Here is a 7,027-nt window from a genome sequence, read left to right as displayed (position 1 = left end):
ATATATGTGACCCCTCATAGTTATGCCTTTACATGTGCCCCCCTCACAGTAGTTATGGCAGATTAGGTGCCCCCTCAGTAGAGATGCCCACTTTTGTGCCCCCTCACTCTAGTTGTGCCCATTAACCCCCCTCCTTCCCCTTTGCCCCCAGTCTGCAGTGTTAGGGGAAAAAAATAACACATACTTACCCTCTTCCCTGATGTTGCGCTGCCACACTGGAGCGAACCATACTGATAAATTCAGTGTGGTGAGCCATGATGACATGGCACCTAACATTACAGTTAATATGTTGATTATATTATTTACTTACCTATGTGAAGAATGGGTTAACCCAGATGCTGTGGGTGCTTGCGCTGATATCTTCAAATTTGATTGGAGATCACTTTAACTGCCAGTTTGAGAACCTATAAAAGAACAGAAAATAACGATTTTGGCTCATTCACATAAGTATTTTTCAAGAGACAGACCTGCGTTCATCTGTGTCATGGAAGATCTGTTGAAACAACTTATTTTCAGAGCAGAAAGCCAAGGGGGAGAAGAATGGCTGAGGAAGTGCTTACAGCAAGGACCGGACCAGCAAGAAGAGCTTCTTTTATCTTCTAATCCCGTCTGCTGCGCAGTACCTGGCGCGAGCGCCGAACTGATCGATCCTCCCTGCGATAATTTTTTGCGCATGCGCGAAAAACCTGAGACCCGCTCGCCGATTAAAAAACGTCAGCGGAGAGACAAGAGGGCATATTCCCCTTCACAATATGCGCCTCCTTCTAAGACCAAGAAAACCAACTTATCTTCAAGCCGAGCCAGCAGGAAAATTCAACGGCGTCATTTTCAACAGCATTCAACTGTCACTCAGGAGCCATCACCTGCTTCAACAGTTGATCATCCTCCTACATCATCTGCTTCTGGTGAGCTGAATTATAACTTTTTAAGTGACTGCAAACCGCAGGGCACTATTAATCAAGAGATTAATTCACTTGACATTGATTCTTCTAAATTGAAGATTCAGTTGTTTGATGAATTTTTACTTTACCTATCTAAAAAGGATGAATCACCAAAAAATGTTTGGTCTGGATTAGCAGATGTCAGTCAAGTTAATACCCTTAATAGTCTGACTGCTGCTAATTCAACCATTCAACCGTTCACTAATGTACCTAAAATGTCCAATATTAACCCTGAAATGGCAGTAATTCCTGAGCTTGAATTTAACTCAGGTATAAAAGAGACATCTGTTAAAGAAGTTCTGGCGTGTCAAATTTCTCCATTAGGGTTTCATTTACCCTTGAGCGTGAAAGAAAAAATTTTGAGAAAAGAATATGTTGAAATTTTTTCTCTTCTTCCTTCATCTAGTGAGAATTTAAAAAGTGAATTATTGAAAGACAAAAAATCAGATTCTGAAGAAAATAGAAAATTACACCAGAAATCCTTTTTTAACTGGCTGCAAGCATTTAATATATACTCAGCAGTTTTGGGTGAAAAATTTCCTAGTCTTTGTACTGGTTTATTTTACCATGTAGATACTATTTTGGAGGCATATAGAAATTTTGGCGGAATGGGTTGGTGTCTGTATGACGAATCCTTTCGTCAGAAACTTGCAGTATATCCGAATCTAAATTGGGGTAGTAAAGATGTCGGGCTTTGGTTGAATTTAATGCTCCCTAACAAAAACAATCTTTTTCGTCAACCCAATTTCATTAACGTCAAAAAAGGTATCTGTTTCGCATTTAACGAGTCGCATTGCAGATGGCAACATAATTGCAAATACCGACACGAGTGTTCTTTCTGTGCCGGTTCTCATTCAGCCTCAAAATGTTTTAAAAAACAAGGTATTCACTTCCCAATTTCTAACAAGGAAATTCAATCGTTTAAACAAGGTGACTCCGCTGAATTTGCCAATAATAATTCAGTGGCTAGGTCATTACCCAAACATTCAGATGGCTAATTTATTAACTGACAGTTTTACCAATGGGTTTTTCATACCTGAATTTGTGGGTCCAGGTTGCATTCTAGTTGAAAATGCGTTATCTGTAAAACAAAATATTGACATTGTTAAAGAAAAAATTGAATCTGAAATTTTGGCAGGTAGGATTGCTGGTCCCTTTGATTCTCCCCCCTTCTTGAATTTTCGTATATCTCCTTTAGCTTTAGTTCCTAAAAAAGAACCAAATTCTTTTCGTCTTATTCACAATTTATCTTATCCTAAATTCAGTTCCTTAAACGATGAGATGGAAAAAAATAAAGCCAGTGTGAAATACTCCTCATTTGATCAAGCTTTGTCTTTTTTACAAAAAGCAGGCCGCAATTCTCTTCTTGCCAAAGCTGACATTAAATCTGCTTTCAGACTACTACCTATAAACCCCATCGGTTATAATTCTTTGGGTTTTTATTTTCTCGATAAATTCTTTTATGATATGGCCCTTCCCATGGGATTCACCCTATCTTGCTTTTATTTTGAGGCGTTTTCAACTTTTCTACACTGGGTTATGGATATTCACTCAGGTAGTGGATTTTTACTACATTATCTCGATGACTTTTTATTTATAGGTCGTGTAGATTCGGATGATTGTATGAATCTTCTGAATAGATTCATTGGTATAGCTAAATATTTCTGCATTCCATTAGCTGTAGATAAAACTGTCTATCCTACTACGAATCTCAAGTTTTTGGGCATAGATATAAATACAGTAACAATGGAATTTAGCATACCAATGGAAAAAATCCAGAATACTGTTCAACAATTAACTCGCATATCCGGAAAAGAAAAAATTACGCTTAAACAACTTCAGTCTCTTTTAGGTTCTCTTAATTTTATTTCTCGTGTGATTCCCATGGGAAGGGTCTTTTCTAAAAGATTGTATGCTGCCACATCAGGTAAGTCCTCACCTCGATCCCATATTCGCATCACCAAACAACTAAAGGATGACATTTCAGTTTGGTTGCAATTTTTATGTGAATTTAACGGTCACACCATTTGGCAGGAAGAGTTTGTTGGCTCAGACACCTTGTCTCTTTATACAGATGCGTCTGGTGCTATTGGATATGGTGCTTATTTTGACAACTTTTGGTCTGCCGAACGTTGGCCTTTAAATTGGATTACTAATAACAAGTACTCAAAAAATTTGGTTTTTCTAGAATTATTTCCAGTTCTAGTTTCTCTAACAATTTGGTCCTCAGTGTTTCAGAATAAGAGAATTCTGCTAAGGTCGGACAATATGGGAGTAGTTTTTTCCATAAACTGTTTAACTTCAAAGTCTCCGTTAGTTTCTTCATTATTGCGTAAGATAGTTTTTCAATGTCTAAAATTTAACATTTGGATAAAAGCTAGATTTATTTCTGGGAAAACTAATTATATTGCTGATTATTTGTCCCGACAGCGCTTCAAGGAATTCTTCTTAATGACACCTCGAGCTTCCCGAATGGGAATTCCTTGTCCAACTCATCTTTGGGAGATATCAGAGGATTAACTAATGAACTTATTTTTGGTTCATTAGCCAAGAATACATGGGCAGCATATTCTGCCGCATGGTTGGATTGGAAGCTTTTCTGCATATCTCAAAAAATTTCTTACATTGATTTTAATTTAGGGAATTTTATCAAATTTATTATATATCTTTACAACAACGGTTTACAAGCCGATTCTATTTCTAAAAAATTATCGGGCATTTCTTTTTTCTTTAAATTAAAAGGCGAAAGCTCTATTCTGAATAATTTTATCATTAAACAAATGATTAAAGGTATCAAAAGAAAGTCAGTCCACAATGTTAAGACCAGCCCTTTATCTATTGAATTGTTACAAAAGGTCATATGTAATTTAGTATTAGTTTGTTCTTCGGAATATGAAACCAATTTATTTTCTGCAGCATTTTCTATAGCTTTCTTTGCTGCTCTAAGATTAAGCGAGATTGCTGCAGACAATAAAATCTCAAATCCCCCATTATTGATATAGGACCTTCAAAAGTTGTATGGATTTTTGGTGATGAACTGATTCAATTGGCTGAGAGAAGATCTGCTTCTAGACATTCTACTGTTAATTTAGGTTATTCAGCAGAATTTTCCATAAACTGGTTTTCCTTTGCTGACCTTAAAATTTCTGATATCTTCAAGAATGTCAGCCTTATATATTCAAAAATGTCGAAACCTGACCTGTTTATTTTACATATTGGCTCGTTTGATTTGGGAAAAATCAAAACGCATTTGTTAATTTATGAATTAAAAGAATTGTTATGTAAAATATGCTACTTACTTGATGGTGTTGTACTCGTATTTTCTGACATCATCCCAAAATTTTCTTGGTTCAATTCTGAGTTATCCTTTCTGGAAACAATTAGGAAAAGAATTAATAAAAAAATGGAGATTTATTTGAAGGAAATTGGTCATGGCAATTACAGACATGTTGAATTAGAAGGATTCGTTAGAGGACTTTACCAAGAAAAGGATGATCAGCTTTCTGATATTGGATGTGATATATTCATTTCAGATTTGCAGAACATAATTGATAATGGTTTTTATTAAAGGCTTGCAATGTTTATTGGGCCACTTGTTTTTATGTGGCGTTGTGGGGTTAAGTCACTCTCTGAGTGGACTGAGTGTTATATGGTTTATTGGTTTAAATATTTACTTATTTATATTTGAGAATAAATTGGATTAACCAGATTATAATTAATTGGTTAAGTAATAAGCATTGCGGCCTTTAATTACCCAACTAAATAAATAAAGATATTTGCTTAAATTCTATTTTGAGTGATGATTTATTCTATTTTGTGAATTGGAGCGTATGACATCATGGAGCGAACCATACTGATAAATTCAGTGTGGTGAGCCATGATGACATGGCACCTAACATTACAGTTAATATGTTGATTATATTATTTACTTACCTATGTGAAGAATGGGTTAACCCAGATGCTGTGGGTGCTTGCGCTGATATCTTCAAATTTGATTGGAGATCACTTTAACTGCCAGTTTGAGAACCTATAAAAGAACAGAAAATAACGATTTTGGCTCATTCACGTAAGTATTTTTCAAGTTCCCTCCCTCCCTTCCCTATTTATTTTGTCGCTTTGCTTATTGACGGGGGTTAAGTCACTCTCTGAGTGGACTGAGTGTTATATGGTTTATTGGTTTAAATATTTACTTATTTATATTTGAGAATAAATTGGATTAACCAGATTATAATTAATTGGTTAAGTAATAAGCATTGCGGCCTTTAATTACCCAACTAAATAAATAAAGATATTTGCTTAAATTCTATTTTGAGTGATGATTTATTCTATTTTGTGAATTGGAGCGTATGACATCATCACATCGCGCTGCTGGCTGTGCTGAAGGCAGTTTCCCAGGCCTTCAGAGCTCCTCCCACAGCCAGCAGCGCGATGTGCGGCCAGCAGAGGGAGCGCTGGAGCTCCTGCTTCACTGATGATCTGGAGACAGGGCCGAGTGTATGTGAGTGAGTGCGCGCATCCCCCCTCTTCCTCCTCCCCCCCTCTGCGCAAACCTCCCCCACCTTGCCTCATATTAAACATGTAATGGAGCGCCCAGACAGGGCCCGGCCTTGTCACTGTACTTCAGGCCGGGCCCAGTCACAACGCTTCATTGCATGTTAGTACAGCGGGCCCCCTCCCCCCGCCGGGCCCGGTCGCAGTCGCACTCCCTGCGACCGCTATCGTTACATCCCTGTATATATACATATATGTGTGTGTGTGTATATATATATATATATATACACAGTACAGACCAAAAGTTTGGACACACCTTCTCATTCAAAGAGTTTTCTTTATTTTCATGACTATGAAAATTGTAGATTCACACTGAAGGCATCAAAACTATGAATTAACACGTGGAATTATATACATAACAAAAAAGTGTGAAACAACTGAAAATATGTCATATTCTAGGTTCTTCAAAGTAGCCACCTTTTGCTTTGATTACTGCTTTGCACACTCTTGGCATTCTCTTGATGAGCTTCAAGAGGTAGTCACCTGAAATGGTCTTCCAACAGTCTTGAAGGAGTTCCCAGAGATGCTTAGCACCTTAACCCCTTAAGGACCGGGCTCATTTTCACCTTAAGGACCGGGCCATTTTTTGCAAATCTGACCAGTGTCACTTTAAGTGCTCATAACTTTCAAACGCTTTGACTTACCCAGGCCGTTCTGAGATTGTTTTTTCGTCACATATTGTACTTCATGACACTGCTAAAATTGGGTCAAAAAAGTTATTTTTTTTGCATAAAAAAATACATTTTTTACCAAAAATTTTGAAAAATTAGCAAATTTCAAAGTTTCAGTTTCTCTACTTCTGTAATACATAGTAATACCCCCAAAAATTGTGATGACTTTACATTCCCCATATGTCTACTTCATGTTTGTAGCATTTTGGGAATGATATTTTATTTTTTGGGGATGTTACAAGGCTTAGAAGTTTAGAAGCAAATTTTGAAATTTTTGAGAAATCTTCAAAATCCCACTTTTTATGGACCAGTTCAGGTTTGAAGTCATATTGTGAGGCTTAGATAATAGAAACCTCCCAAAAATGACCCCATTCTAGAAACTACACCCCTCAAGGTATTCAAAACTGTTTTTTCAAACTTTATTAACCCTTTAGGTGTTCCACAAGAGTTAATGGCAGATGGAGAAACAATTTTGAAATTTCTATTTTTTGGAAAATTTTCCAATATAATAAATTTTTTCCAGGAGTAAAATAAGGGTTAACTGCCAAACAACACTCAAAATGGGTTGCCCTGATTCTGTAGTTTGCAAAAACACCCCATATGTGGTCGTAAACTACTGTTTGGCCGAACGGTAGCACATAGAAGGAGGGGAACACCATATGGGTTTTGGAAGGCAGATTTTGCAGGACTGGTTTTGTTTATACCATGTCCCATTTGAAGCCCCCTGTTGCACCCCTAGAATAGAAATTTCAAAAAAGTGACTCCATCTAAGAAAGTACACCCCTCAAGGTATTCAAAACTGGGTTTACAAACTTTGTTAACCCTTTAGGTGTTCCACAAGAGTTAATGGCAGATGGAGAAACA

The 7,027-nt window shown here is 36.9% G+C and overlaps 1 long non-coding RNA gene across 1 annotated transcript; it reads right to left on the bottom strand.

The window, feature by feature from the left end:
* Window positions 1–344: 344 nt before the first annotated feature.
* Window positions 345–4,933, bottom strand: LOC122929517. The gene is made up of 4 exons (XR_006387978.1): window positions 4,875–4,933; window positions 4,241–4,311; window positions 1,978–2,022; window positions 345–404 (listed from the first exon to the last, which is right to left on the bottom strand). It is a non-coding gene; the product is annotated as an uncharacterized LOC122929517 (long non-coding RNA).
* Window positions 4,934–7,027: the final 2,094 nt, after the last annotated feature.

This window comes from Bufo gargarizans, chromosome 2 (assembly GCF_014858855.1).
Source record: "Bufo gargarizans isolate SCDJY-AF-19 chromosome 2, ASM1485885v1, whole genome shotgun sequence".
Lineage (NCBI taxonomy): Eukaryota > Metazoa > Chordata > Amphibia > Anura > Bufonidae > Bufo > Bufo gargarizans.
This window is presented reverse-complemented; position numbering and strand designations above follow the sequence as displayed.